Here is a 15,451-nt window from a genome sequence, read left to right as displayed (position 1 = left end):
AAAAAAGTCCCCATTAATCTTCAAACATAAAACTTGAATTCTTTTCCCTACTTCTAAACCACCACATAAAATTCTGCAGTCAGAGGTGCTGCTTCTCACACTTCTCAGGAGGTACAGAGAGCATGGAGAAACCCTCAAATTTATGAGTAAAGAATTTCTATCCAATCTTGACATATCTCACTGCATTGCCAGTCCTCCTTGTTTTAGCTCACGAAGATGTCTTAAAAATGCAACAAGAAACCCAGACAGGCATGTCGAAGAGCAGTCACCATCCCCAAGCTTGCACAAGGATGCTACCACAGGACTAGAAAAACCTGGGTGTGGCTCCCCACAGAAACTACTACCACCTTAAACTTCTGTGATGGCATGAAAAAAATTCTAATCAATGTTCAGGAGCAGAGAGACACCTCTCTTGGCCACAATGCATCAGGCTGGCAGTCTGCAGCAGGTGAACGTGAGGAACATTTGGTTGCAGGAATAATTTTGGCAGTTCCAGATGAACTGATTAGCTCTGCCAGTTTGTGCTGCCATGCACCAACCACGATAGCTGCCATCCCATGCTCAAACTGGGAAAGGCTGTTCAGTGCAAGTGGAACAAGTGAAACAGTGTAATTAGTACACACTCCTTAAAAAACAAAACAAGAACACTTCAGGTACGATATATGTTAACCTATGGTTCAAAGAAAAGCAATAATTCCTGTGTTTTCTATTACTTCTGTTGCTCTGTTCCCACAGAAATCATTCATTCACATCAGGTAGGAATTCAATGCAGCTGCCCCCTTGCAAAATGTTGGCATCTGATTCGTGAGCACCCAAGCCCCAGGGCACGAGAAGGATATGGTTACCCATCTGGGCTCTGCTTTCAGGCCCCTATTCTCAGCCCTACAAAGGTCCAGGCACGTCCTCACAGGTGCCAACCTTCTTCCTTAAATCAGGGGTTTGCCTATGCAGATCAGTACAAACCCATCCCACATTTTGTTTAAAAAACAAATCAGCTAAAGCAGTGAAAAATCCCTAATGGAGACACATTTCTAAGAGCTTATGCAGTTTTAAGTTAATTAGTGAACTTTGCAGCTCCAAGCTAAGCACAGGAACGATGAGTAACTGATGAGTAACGGCACGTGGTGGTACCTTGTGGAAGGGTGGGAGCTGGGGACGACAACTCAACAAGGAGCAACATGGTTCAGCAAATGTGACACAGGATGAATTCTTTCAGCAGACAGCAGGTGGTGATCCAAGATCACGGCACTGGAGCGCCAAGAGCGAACACCAGAAATGCACACAAAGGCCTCCTGCTTCCATAAAACTGTCAAAGATCAGCCTGTTCTGTGAAGGAGGAGTTTTGTTTTCCTCATTAGAGAAATGGGTTTAAGTAGAGGGATATGAAAGGAGCCTTATAACAATGCAGCTCCAGATCTCTTCTGTATTGCTATGCCATAATATGCATAGATAGTAAAACCTAAACAGACAAATAAAAATTATACTCCTGGTAAAGCTAAACTAGTACAATTTCTGTATAGATGTGGCAAACTGCCACAAGGTAATCTGTGCTATCCATAACCCCACTGTGAGTCATCAGCATCACAGAAAGGTGCAGGGAAATGGTATGGCATATAAACATCAAACAATCTCTTAAAAATGCCTTTGAACTCTGCTAACCCCCAAATCACTGGGATAGATGTGAGTATAAGCCTATTAGCAGAATGGGGTTTCTAATACGTATGTCTTCACTGAACTAATTTTATGAATCCTTGAAGCAACTGACTTGCAGCTAACGGAGGCAATTAACCTGTTTGTGAAGACCAGAGTTTCAGGCTACGGCTGTTTGCTCTCTGCACTAACCTAATCCCTTCTGTAAACAGCAAAAATGTTTGGAGCTGGGATATGAAGAGCCTGGCAGGAACCTGGAGCCGCTGCCTACCCTCAGCTCTCTGTAAGAAAGGGATCCTTCTGAGTGAGGGCAATGAGGGGACCGTGCTGTCCCTCCTAGAACCCAGGTCACAGGCTCCAGCTGGGGATGCAAACATCACACATGCAAAGCACTGCTCCCTGGCTGTACACAGACAAGAAAGAGAGGGCTTACCATACAAGGCTGCTGCTTAGGAGCATGCGAATAATTAATTAATTAAAAATAGGCTGTGTTTCGCCCCTTCTTGCAGATCAGCAAAAACTGCTGCTGTAGCAGAATCTCTTTCCCAGCCCCTTCCAACACAGTCTCCATTCCCAGTTCTCAGCTGCAGCTTCAGAGGGATTCTGGCTGGAGCTGCCACGGTCTCACCTCCAGCTGTGCACTCCTGCCCTCTCTCCCCTGCCAGCCTGCCCACCAATGAGCCCTTTCAGCACATATCCCAGGAAAAAAAAAAAATTACTCACTTTTTATTGCCAGGTTAGTTTTGTTCCCAGTTAAGAGCGCTGAAACAGCTTGGCAAAGAGCTGGAGGAGAACCAGAGCCAGAAAGGACAGGGGGTGGAGAAGCTTGGGAGGGAAGGGCCATGGGCACCAGCATTTGGATGAGCTCAGGCTGCCAGCGAGCCGCAGTCTCCAGCATGCATTAACCCCCTCCACAGGCAATCCCACAATTTGCCCGCCGATAACAAATGTATCAACAAGCACTTTATTCGCAAATGGGGATGGATACAAAGCAGTGTGAATGATGCTCCCCACATCCACCAGGAACTCCAGCATTATCCCTTGCCGAAAAAAAACACAGGCTGGGGCATTCATTACACCAAAGATAAATTCCACTCTACAATGATGGCTCTCACAGCACAGGAAACCTACGCCTGGGTTTTTAAAACTGTGCTTTTGCTCTTAAGGGCCATGAAGAGTCTCAAATACGAGACAAAGCGATGTACAGAATTATGAAGTGATTGCTTTCCAATGCCCCAGACACCCCGAAACAGTGACTTGGCCATACCAACCCTGCAGGTGCCCACAAACATGATACAAGCTCTCTATCCAAAAATGCAGCAATAACACTTTCTCCATTTTGGCCATTTCATTACAGATTTTCTCAATGGGAAGAATGGGTAAAATGCCTACAGAAAAGAAATCTAGGGGTGAAAAGAATATATACAAAGGATATAACCATCTCATATACTTCATCTTTGTACAAACCCGTTCCTGGATTCAGAGGGGTATGTGACCCTAACCTGACACCCACTCTCCACACTACAAAGGCATTTCTGTAACTCCAGAGAACAAGACTGACATGCCTGTGTGTCTGGGACACAGACTGATAAAATCAACACTCTTTTTTGCTGTGGGTTAATCATAAAAGCACCTTGAAGAGGATCACAATAATAAGGGGGTTTGTATTTAATCTGCACATCTGGAGCTTGATCTTTATTTGATCTATGACACACTGTGGTAATAGAAAAGGATGCTGGATTTTGACTCTACTGTCACGGGCACGAGAGCAATTCCTCCTGAATCCTCCCAAAGGCAAACCCTAAATTCTAGGTAGTTCTGGAAACATCTGCTGGAATTTTATGGCAGTTGTGTTAAAATAAAGGGAAGTTAAGTTCATAGGTACACTTTTCCAAATTTAAATTGGACGTAATCACTCAGGAAATTCCTTTTGCACTGGGTTAAATTAAGCCTCAATAAGCTAATCTAGCACCAGTTAAAAAGGAAAAAAAAAAAATCTAAAAAGAGATGCCTGGACTCACACATGCACCTAGCTAACCATTTAAAGGCATGTCTCCTTCAACTTCCTGGTGCAAGCTTGCACTAGATTATCTAATCTTGTCCTTCCTAGATATGAAAAGCAAAGGGAAGAACAAGTTATCTTCCAATACACACTCTATCATTCCAGGCCACCAAAAAGTGTTCTGTAAAATAAAGCAGCTGGCCTTTTTTTTTTTTTTTTTAATGCATTTAAGAACTTTATAGAAAAGAAGTTCAAGCCCCCCTTTTGTAGGAAAGGATGAAAGAAAACTATAGTCTTATCTTACTGTTATACACAGGAAGCACTCACTCATCTCCATGCTATCATCACTTCCAGTAATGGCCAACTTTTGCTCTAGCCCTATGCACAAACACAGGCTCTCGGTGCTGAATGCATGCACACTCGGTAAGATGCCCTCGGGCAACCTGCAAAGAGGGTTCCTGTTGGATACAGCCAAAGCTATAGAGTTATGCAACATTAATAAGGCCCAGGGCCACATCTACTTACCAGCCTGAAACATACCTTTCAGATTTTAAAAAGCACTGATTTCTGCTCCTGAAATCTACATTATTCCCCACTCAAAAAAAAAAAAAATTTAAATGTTACTGGCACAAAGGCATCCCAACAAATGCTTTCAATCCATTCATGTTGTCTGGGGTTGATTAGAGAGAATTGTGCTTCGAGAGACATCAGGGTCCCAACATCTGTTTGCATTCCGTATTAGGAATTAAACTACCTCTGAGAATTACTGGGGAGAAGGGAGTATGGGTGGAGAACAAAGGAAAAAGTCACCAGGATGGATATATTCTCAGCAATAAAGCCAGCAATTAAGAAAAAAGCTCAGGCTCAATTTTTTGGTCCAGATTGGTCCTTTAGCACCTACCCTGGTTGTGTTCCTCCCAGCTCTGCAAAATTCCAAGTGACTATTTTCCACTTAACATTCATAGTCAAACATTCTTGGGGGAAAAAAAGATTTCCATAAGACGACTAGCTTTCAACAAATCAGCATGAAAATAATGTCTCAAAATACTAGGAATCGAGTCCTCCATTAATCCAGCGGGCACCCAGGGAGGCAGAAGCATGTCCCACACAAGAGAGATTACTCCTCTGTTAGGCAAAGACAGCTAAATTCCTTCTCTGGGACCAGAATTGAAATGAGTCACAGCTAAGGAACAGTGTGCTGCAGATGTGTCACGTATGTTTAATCCAAGCTAGCTGCCATCAGCTATTCAGCAGATTAGCAAACCAATCACACTCTCCATTGCATGACTGTGATCCCCTCTCAGGGAAGCAGCAGAAACCAGAGGCCAGTGGTGGGGAAGGAATGGGTAACTGCTTTTCAGGAGAGGCCCATGGTTGGAGCAGGATATCTGGGCACTATGTGATACTTTAGATGGCACAGAGGACCTGCCTTTGCTGGTTCTCTGCCTTACTCCAGACAACTAACCAGTGGTTCCTGGTGCTCCTTAAAAAAAGAAGGGCTACACAACATGGCAATATAACAGGGAACAAAATACCACCTGGTCCCATGTATCTCTTGACCAGGCTGGCAAGGTAGTGTCACAGTTAGTGTCTCCTCAGCTAATTCTGCAGTCAGACTGCTCACTTCAAACATCTTTGTCTCAAGAGAGAGGGTAACTCTCCAGCTGACGTATTTCAGAAAACCGGTATCTGCTTCTCCAACACCAATCAAGGACCTAGCTGGACAGATAAGCAATTTTTCATCACGTCTCTGCTCTGCGAATGGATTATTGCTCTGCATCTCCAAGTACATCACCAAATCTCAGGGAGTGTGGAGAGCTATTCCTGCAACCTCAAGAATTCAGATGGCTTTCCTGAATGTTGAAATCCTCATGAAGCTCACTCAGCGCCTTAGAAAGATTTGTATCTATTTTAGTGACAAGGATTTCTCAAAGCCCTCACTATGTGACACAGCTATCTGCAATAGACTCTTCCAGATCTCTCTATATTTCCAGTGCTCTTCTAGGAAGGATTTTGAAGATCACTTTTGGCATCAGGCTTTCCTGTCCTTCTCTCCCCTGCTGTGAAAGCAATGAGCTGAAGGAAGTAGTGAGCTGTGCAGAGGGACTGCTCTGTGCGAACTTGGCTCCTGGAGGAAGGACAAATCTCAAAGCCCTGTCAGGCAGCTTCACTTATACTGGCCCCTTCAATTCCCAGATTTCAGCAGGGACAGCAGGGAAGTCTTCCCGCCTGCCTGCACTAACTCCAGCACCACACAGGAAAAAAGCAGTCCCACCTCTGCTGCCAGAGCAGGAGGAGGAAGAAGGGAGAAAGCGCCGGGAAGGGAAGAACACATCTGGAATCAATTGGAGAGCACTGAATGCCTTGGAAAGAACTGCAGAGCTGGCAGAAACCATAGCAAGGAGCCGCGTGTTCGGACGTGACTCTGAAGCAAAGGTGGAGAACGAGACGTATGCAGCATATTTAAACACAAAACCAGAGCTCCTCTTGAGGCTCTGGGGCTTTTTTCATGCAAGCAGCTAAACGTCTCAGCCCTGTCATATTTTCACTGCCACTGGCCTATCATGGGTACGCTCAGAATTCCGTACAGAAGACAGGAGATGAGATGAGGCAAACGGGACCCATCTGTGCTCGAGTACCAGGACTCAGTCACGCAGCAACACCATTATATCAAGCTGCTCTCAGGGTGCAGGGCGGAGGAAGTCTGTGACTGACTTGGCACACGTTTCAGAACAGAAATTTGACGGTTTAAAAACACAGATTTCTTCCCACAGTTACTTTCCATTCCAGCATTCTCCTATCTCTTGCTAGTCATTTGTTCCAGGAGTAGTTTTCCATTTTCAAAGAAGCCTCCACTGTGTGTCCTGGAAAGCAGAGGTTCTGGAAAGGAGCAGAGAGTCAGAGAGAAGCAAGTCACCGGTGTAGCAGCCTGGTACAGAGAGGGACTACAGCTTTCAGATATATTACCAACCTGAGGGTGTGGGAAGCATTGCTACTTGAGTACATGGCCTTGGCCAGATGAAAAATAAGATATATACTTCAATATGCAAATTTTTAAATGGAATTTAAAAATTCAAAAGGGAACATGAAAGAGCTACAGAAATGACCCCAAGATTGGAAAAAGCCACATGGATACGTACTAAAAACCTTGAAAAGCCCAGTTTATTTCGCTTATCATTAAAAAAAAAGTGGTAACAGATTATTTTATTTAAGTATATTAATTGTGAGGAAAATAAAGTAGATGCTAATAGTATTTAATCTAATGAAAAAAAGTCATCAAGAAAACCAATAGTCAAAAGCTGAGTCTGATAAATTCAGCTCTGGTAAAAGACAGCATTTCATTTTGTTTACTGATTTCTAAATGACAGTCATTAAGTCAGCTGGTGAGAAGGACTCAGTGTTTTCCATCTTTTCCTGTCTTTGTGCTGAAAACACTATGTCACCCAAAACAGAGGTACCTAAGTGAGGCATAATGGCCTACAATGCAGGTACAGCCAGAAGAGACAGAGCCACATCCATAGGACAGTATCCTGAAAAGCTAACAAGAGCTTGTGGAAGTCAATGCACATAAATTAAAACTGATTAAACTAAGCAGCCTACACATTTACAAGCATAACGACCTCACCTCATGGAGAGGAACAAGCTACTGAAAAGTAGAGGTGCAGTTTTGTGTACCACCTAATACAACAAACTACCAACCGGCCTTGGAATCAGGGACTGCACTTCCCCTCCCTGGCTGCAGTGAGATCCAGTCACACCACAGCCATTGCCAGAAAATTAATCCAAACAATAGTCATCTGTTTGGTCATAAACTCAACTGTCTCACTTTCTATCTGCTTAAGCACAATGCCCAAAATGGTGAGGAGGCTGAGCATATGGCCAGGGCACAGGGACAAGGGGGACTGCTCTTCTCACAGCAGCCCACAGTAACGCTACATTAAGCGCAACTTTGAAATGCACCTGAAAGCCACTTCATCCCAGAAGAAGAGGCTACACGGACATTTAGCATATGCTATTGCCACTACCTGCTTCACTTGTACTTAACTTCTAAAGCATCCCCAAGTAACCAGCATAAAGCTGGCTCGTACACAGCGAATTTGTCAAGTATCTCAGGAAGATTTTCCCATTGTTACAAAATCCTTTTAAAGCCTCTTTTCCCCAGGCCTTCCAGCTAATGTATGTTTACCACATTCCTGCTGTAACCATGAACCAGTACAGACTTCTTCCTGACACAGGCCACCTACACAGCTCATAGGTAAAGCTCGAGGTCAGTGGCACATCTGACCACCCTTCAAATGCCTCTTCCTGGGCTGGGTATCACTAAAGCAGCTCCTGCAGCCCCCACACTCAGCAGCACCATTGGAAACATGCTGCTCACCCTTGCCACCACCATGTCAATGCCCTGGGACACAAACATGTGCTGGTTTAACAGTAGCAACATGAAAAATATTCACATTAAAATACTGCATATCACTGGCAGTCCTGCTTTTAAACTGCTCTAATTTACTGAAGCTAAATCAATAAACCTTAAAAGCTAAATTGATATAAGAGCATCTCATGTCAGGGCATGTCTGTCAGCATCTGCAGCTCCCTTAATATATTACTATATGAGTTCCCCAGAAATTTATTCCTTCATAACTCTCAATAGACCCCACGTTCCACAGCTAAGTGCGTTAAAGGTCTTTTTTCTCCTCCCTCCTTGCACACCTACAGAAAGACAAAAACACAGGCTATGCAAAACTTAAGTCCTTTCAAGCCAGTCGGTTTGCCCTTCTGTACATCCCCTTTCACACTCACAGTGTCAGGCTAAACAAAGCCACTCACTCCAGGATACAGGCCTGGAAAAAAAAGCATTAGCATCTGGCAACCAAGAGCAGCACCCCAGCATACGAGCTGGAGAGCAAATACAAGTCTCTGGCACGAAGAGGAAACACTGGGACATATGCCTGAGTGCTCCTGTCAATCTTGCAGTGGGGGAATGCCCGATTTTTTTTTTTAATATATTTTTATCATATTACTGAAAGGAAATGCCAGGGACTGCTGTGGCCCCTGTCCCTTGAGGCTCCACTGCTGCCATTAGGCTGCACTGCCTTTGCAGCAATGAATATTTAAACAGGGCAATAAATATTTCAGAGCACATTCATCCCAATAAGAAGTCTACTACCATAAGAGAGATGAGACAACCACACAGGGCCAGGGCTGCTCCTTGTTCTGCCCCTCTGGCTCCCACACCACCTGCCCTTTCTTGGCCCTACTTCCCTCCAGCCCTCAACAGGCACCTGACAGCCTCAAATATTAATGAGCACAGCTCCAGTTACTTTCCAAACAAGCAAAAACATCTGTGAAAAAAGTAACAAGGTGCTCTGCTTTCCACAGGGGTGCAGAACAGAGCCAACTCATGCTTTGCTTTCACCTCTCCTGGGGCTTCTGGTTCTTGGGTGCTCATACTCAGGAAGAAAATAAACTTGCTTGAAGACCCCACAGGGTCTTAAATCTATTAATATTGCGCCTTAAACGAGAAAAAAAACTGAGATCACCAAACCCAAAGCTCAATCAGCACCTGGTCGAGAAATAGCATGTGATAATCTGTCTTCACTCCCCACAATTCTCTCCCTAATTTCAGCAGTGCATTTCTTCAGGCGTTTCTCGGGTGTGAGCAGCTCCACTGGCCTCTCAGTGGGATGCTAACAGATGTACACAGCTTGGCTATCACTGGCACAAATAAAATCAGCTAGAAATCAAGTTTAGGATGTAACAGAGAGCCCGTTCATTTACTCAGCTATCACCTGCTTGTCATTCATGTACTGGGGGCTATTTTGACTATGACAGTGATAAAAGCTTGGGGTTTATAAGTAGGACCTTAGCTATGCTCTCAACTCTGAACTTCTTGATTGTTAAAGATAATTTCAGGGGGTAACTAATATTCTACAGAAAAATCTAAATCACATATAAAGACATTCATTCAGGATCAAATTTATAGGGCCATGAAACCTGCAACCAGACTAAAAAACGATCTTTTGTAGCAGCTTCCACTGCGTAGCTACCTAGATTCAAAAGACCTAATATATTTGCTGCTCACACAATACATGGATAAGGCTTCAGAGAACAAATACACCTACTCTGAGCGAAAGGAAGCCAAAAAGATACCTTCACAAACAGCAGCCAAAGGGTTATCCTGAACAACAGAGACAAGCTAGTCTGCCCTGGCTAACTGAGCTGCACCATGGCATCTCCTTTCCAGGTAAAAGCTTTAATTAACAGTATACAGAAAGAGAGTCTGGCTCTGACTTTACTGGCACTCACAGACCATCTTTTAAAAGATGATGGTAACCAAACTGCAATCACAACGTGTCACGTGCTGTCAAAGGTGCCTCTTGGACTGCGCAAGAAGACATTCTTCATACCTGGATCCCGGCCCAGCTCAAGGGACAAGCTGGGCACCAAATGGCTCAGCCCTGTCATGGCTTGGGCACAGCAGGGAGCGTGCAGGGGTATGCGACAACTCAGCAAGGTCTGCAGATGCAGTCTTGGGTTAAGCTGCTAAATTCCCCTGCAGTCTCATTTCAGCTGCTTTTAGACCTTTGAAGGAGAACAGCCGGGTCTTTGCTATGCGCAGGAAGGGTCCTGCAGCACATTCAGAGTGAGTTTTCTACCGCAAGCCAGAGTTCCTGCTATTTCCTCCCAGGTGCTCATAGCCAAGGGAAGAGACCAAGGCAGCCCCCAAGTGCTGGACAGCCTTCTTGGGATGGCCAGTTTCATATTCATTAAATTCTCTCTCATCCTCCCACTCTGTGGCACGAAATGGCTCCAAAGTGAAGTATTGAACTGTCAAACAGCAAAACCTCTTTCCAGACAGCATTTCAAGGAGGAGCACCTGCCTATTGAATAGATGGATCAATCGCCTGCCATCACCCTCTGTCCCTCCAGCTCCTGAAAGAGCAGCAGCATCCCCCAGTCGAGACTGGCCATCAGCCACACCACCAAAAAGATGCTGCTTACTACAAGCATAAAATAGCAGTCACAGTAGTGTAATTCAGAGACTAACAACAATCCTGCTGCTTTGCCAGTGGTGAGTCCAGGGATTTTACATCCCTGCTTTTAACTACCACCCCAGCTGTCCTTCATATATCACTGAAACTGAAGGATCCAGTCAGAAGTCAGATGCAACCTGGCCCAAAAAACACCTAGCACTTTCCTATCTTACTAAAAGACCTCATACACAGAGAAAGGAAAACATCTTGGAAGATGAGCAATTACCTCACCAAGTAATTTAGAGCCGGAGCCACCATTTTACAGCAGACATCAAAATAACGAGCACTCCTCTGCTGACTGTGCAGCTCTGTGTTATTCCCATGATGGGCTGCATACCCAGCAGCATGTTAACATGGAAAAAAACAGCATCTGATCCCACTCAAGAATAAAAAAAATACATTTTTGACACAATACAAAAAGTGTTAGCAAGGAAAACAACATTTAATTCTGCAGCTCCTGAGGACCTCTCATGACTCAGAAAATAAATGCAAACAGATGAAAAAGTTAATTTGGATCATATCAGCTTCACTGGCATGCAAAGGGCAGAGCAGGCACCCTGGGGAGAAGGAGGGAAAGATTTGCCGTAGATCAGGTTACTATCACTGATAGCTGACCTAAACCACCACAAGATTTGACCAGACTCTACCCTATCTTCTAATTCTCAAAGGTGCTACTGCCTCCTTTAAGAGATACAATGTGTGAAACATGTACCGCTGAGGTCAAGGAGGAAGGAGATCCTGCAGCACAAGTATGTAAATAGTCCAGATGATAATCCTCACCACATTAAGAACGAGCCCAATTAACTGAAACAAGAAGAAAGAAGAAGTAATTGTTCTTTTGAAGATGTAGAATTTTCAGTGAAAAGGAATGAGGACATAAGGAACCGGAATAATTTCTCCACAGTCTGAAGCTGCTGCATAGAACAGACAGACAGGCAGTTGCTCTGTCCTACGAAGATGCTCTTTAAAAACAGATGTCCGTCTGCAACCCAACACACTCAGCTTGGGAATTTAGAGACCCAGCCTGCTGTATGGGCACCACAGTCTCATCCCCTACACGGGCCAGCACAGCCCACAGACATCACTGTCAAACCTGAGAAATGCTCTTCAGCATGAGCCCTCAACACCTGGTTTTAACTCTGCTTCGTTTGATGGGATCTGAACTGCCCATCATCACAAATTGAGCTTTACTTCTGTCCTATTAAATTTTTAAGAAATATTTATGTTCAAAAGTGGCCAACAACAACATGAGTAGTATCCCACGGCAGCCAACATATTGTTAACAGAAGTGTCCTTGATTTGTTAGGCCTTCAACATCCACTAGATGATTCACAAGAAGACTGATATATCTGAAAAATTTCCTTTAAGTTCTTTACTATGAAAATTGCTCTTTTCACTTCTTTAACTAGGACATAAAGCCTTTTCAGCATCTCAGTATTTGGCACCACAGGGCACAAGCACCACCTCCATTGTACAGCCATGTTGATCTTAGATGATCACAAAGGAAAAGGTTTTGTGCTCTGCTTCTGCTGGGAGTATACTACCAACATCACACCTAATCAACAGACTCATCTCCATGCACTTCTGCAACAGCAGGTCTAACACAGCTGACCTCACATGAGGGCACAGGAGCAGCTCACATAGGCACAGTAATCCCCTGGCAGAAATTTGGGACAGACACAGCTGAATTCTTCAAGATGTCCCTGCTCATTTCAGAGGGGTTGGACTAGATAACCTTTAAAGACCCCTTCCAACCCAAATCGTTCTATGATTTTAAGGTTTTATGACTGGCTGCAGGAACACTCTTCTGCTAGGACTGCCTGAAGAGTAGCCAGGAGGCTCATCACAACTCTGCATTTAAACCATGTCAATCAAACGTGGTTCTTTCCTGCCACCAGATTCTTTTCTCCTAGATTTAGGCCAGAGAGGATCTCAGAATAATTATATAGTGACATAGAGATCCTCACAGCTAACCTAGATGCCTACTACACTTTTGAAAGCCACTACATCCCTCTACAAACACCCCAGAAGAATGAAATTTATCTTCCTCTATGCTCCTCCAAAACATTAGGAAATTCCTATTACTCAGTTCTAGCTATTCTTCCCTGCATTACAAATAGCACAGCTCAAAGTTTCCTACCCACCCACTGAAAAAAAAAGCCACTGGCTTTCTGTACACTTCTGCTTTAAGCAGAGGTCTGGTTGGGAGATGTGCTCTTGGCCACATCAGCTGCCAAGCAGGACTCCAGCCACTCATCAGGCAGGGAGGTTTGGAGCTGGCAGGCAGGAGGGCCAGGTAGGCAGGGATCTCAACAGAGAGCTCGGGTCTGCAGCTTTCAGCACAGCTTTCTCCTGACTTCTGTGCAACACTTGCAGTAACTCCCGCAGCACACTGTCAAAACCAATTAAGAGTATGCTTAACAAAAACCAAAAAACTTTCCTGAGAAATCACAGCTGAGCTGAAAGGGACAGTAAAGTCACTGCCTTTCTCACCTCCCCACAGCAGGGCTCATTAGAAGACCTTTATTTTGTTTAGGGCCAAAGTCACCACCGAGCTGCTCAAAGTTACAGTTTCAGACTTGATGGAGAACACGGATCACAGATCTTTAATCTGCTTAAACCCGATTTAGATTCATGTCATTGAATAAGACAAAGTATTCAGAAGTCTCACTTTCTGATGAAGCACTGAGATCTCCACAGTATTTTTTCCACCCTTCAGAAGTCCATGTTCCCGGATAAATTCACGCTCACACCCCTTGTAGCATTTTGATCAAAAGAGGCTTTGAAGACCTAGAGTCCTCAGAAAAATTCTCCTAGGATGAAAGTTTGCAACTGGCTTTGGATGACCTAAATTCCTTCTGCCACCAAGAGAGTCAGCCCCTCCTTGACTATACCACATCAGTCACACTTAGTGTATTCATAGTCTGTCACCCATGTTCCTGTGAAGGACACATGGAACAAGGAACTGTCCAAAGTTCTCACCACAGCCTTCAGTCACCACCTTCCTCATTCCTCTATCTCACCACACTACACTCTGCCACAGATTGGCTCCATCACAGAGTCTAACATGACACTGAAAAAGTATTAATACCTCCTCAACCAAACTTATATCAAAGGGACTCCTAGAAATACTTTTCCTCCCTTTCCCACTGCTTCAAGATAGAATGCTTCATCCTGGAACAGGGTGGAAACAGACCTGAGAAAGGATTTGCAAAGCAAATGTAGCAACATTAAACAGCATCATACATAAAGAAAAGCAAAAGGGAAAGTTAGAGCAAACAAATCTGCATTAAATATTTGAGCCCTAAGCACAGCTAACATCGCACAGCATCTTATAGTCAACCAATAGTCAACAAATTGAGTAATTCACTAATTTCACCAAATTAACATACTGTTCCTCCAATAACTCCTGAATCAGGCTGGAAGAATGTTTTGGGTTTTTTTTAAGTTTAGACAGATTTAAAACTATGCCTGTTGAAATTGAAATCCTTTCCCTTGCTGCCCTAGTTAGCTCAACCACATTTTATAAAGCAGGAAGGGACACACACTGAAAAACAAAAGCCTCTCATGCTCCTGCTCTCTAGTATTCCTAAGTACTTTGCATAATTGTTCAGTTTTGATAACCTCCTTTCATATGATGCCATAGCAAAAATGAGAAAAGCTACAAAGATCAACAAATCAAATTAATGGTTTCACTCTTCATGGAGGGTACACTAGACAAAGGAGGACTAGTACTATCTAAGAAATCCAAACTCCTCTCCAAGGCATTTTTAAATCTATCTTTTAAAGTAATTTAAAGCAGGTTTTGCTTTTAAGACTGGAGGGAGAGCATAGGCCTAGATAAGGAGCTTCAGTGAGACCTGATAGGTGAATGATGGCCTATGCACTCCGTGGGTCAGACTCTGATTATCTACATCTTGGCTAATCAAAAGCAATTATCTGAACGTCAAATATGCCCTCCAAGTCAGATAACTCAGAGAGACCAGGACTTATATACAGCACACAGAAATCCTAAACTCTACAAGACCACAACTGCAGACACTATGAATTTTAAGCAGGATAACCAGGAGGACAGTTCAGAGGGTTTTAACCATACTCAAGACTCCCAGCCTGAGGGCAGACTTCAGAAGCTAGAAAGATTACACTTGCAATTACTCGGACATTTTTGGTGTACCCATGCACCCTCAGATTACAGGCTACTTGGAGTGCAATTCCAGTTAGGTATTTAGAGACTACTTGGGGTAAAAATCTCCATTACAGGCAGGGCTGGTAGACCCAGACTTGCTACTTCCCATTGTAGCACCCAGTTTTCAGTTGTTAAAATTCTAATGGAAATTTTTTTTTCATGCTATCTGTAACTGTTTTTGGAGTTGGTGACTTCTTTTTTACTTAAGCCATAGCAAGCCAACCCAAGAAAAAAGTAGGGGGCATATTTTATTTTGTTTATGATTAAGGGAGGAATAAACCACCACATACACTTTGAAAAGTCTGAGAGAACTTCTTATATAACAAAAATTTGCATTTTGAGGAATCTATATTAGCCACCAAGATCGGACCAACATGATAACAAAAGTATGGAAAATTACAGCACCTGTCTTACATTTGATCAACCAAATCTCCCAGTAAAGCCAACTGCAATGGTCAAAAAAGGCTAAAAGATTAAAAAGAAAGAAATAACAGTATGCAAAACCTGCCAAAAAGGAAAGAAACTATTTATTCTTTACATTCCTCACAGAAAAAACAAATGGTGGCAACAAACTTTACGTTA

At 43.6% G+C, this 15,451-nt stretch overlaps 1 protein-coding gene across 13 annotated transcripts in view; it reads right to left on the bottom strand.

The window, feature by feature from the left end:
• Positions 1-15,451, bottom strand: part of RBFOX2 (RNA binding fox-1 homolog 2) — a 170,070-nt gene that overhangs the window by 64,013 nt on the left and 90,606 nt on the right. The window contains exon 1 of one of the 13 annotated variants that reach the window (XM_088165365.1): positions 2,374-2,503. The exons of the other annotated variants lie outside the window; for them this stretch is intronic. The gene's annotated coding sequence lies outside the window, so the exon portion shown is untranslated. Of the gene's footprint in view, positions 1-2,373; positions 2,504-15,451 lie in introns of those variants that run through there. 13 annotated transcript variants of the gene reach the window in all.

This window comes from Sturnus vulgaris, chromosome 5 (genome assembly GCF_052056855.1).
Source record: "Sturnus vulgaris isolate bStuVul1 chromosome 5, bStuVul1.hap1, whole genome shotgun sequence".
Classification (NCBI taxonomy): Eukaryota; Metazoa; Chordata; class Aves; order Passeriformes; family Sturnidae; genus Sturnus; species Sturnus vulgaris.
This window is presented reverse-complemented; position numbering and strand designations above follow the sequence as displayed.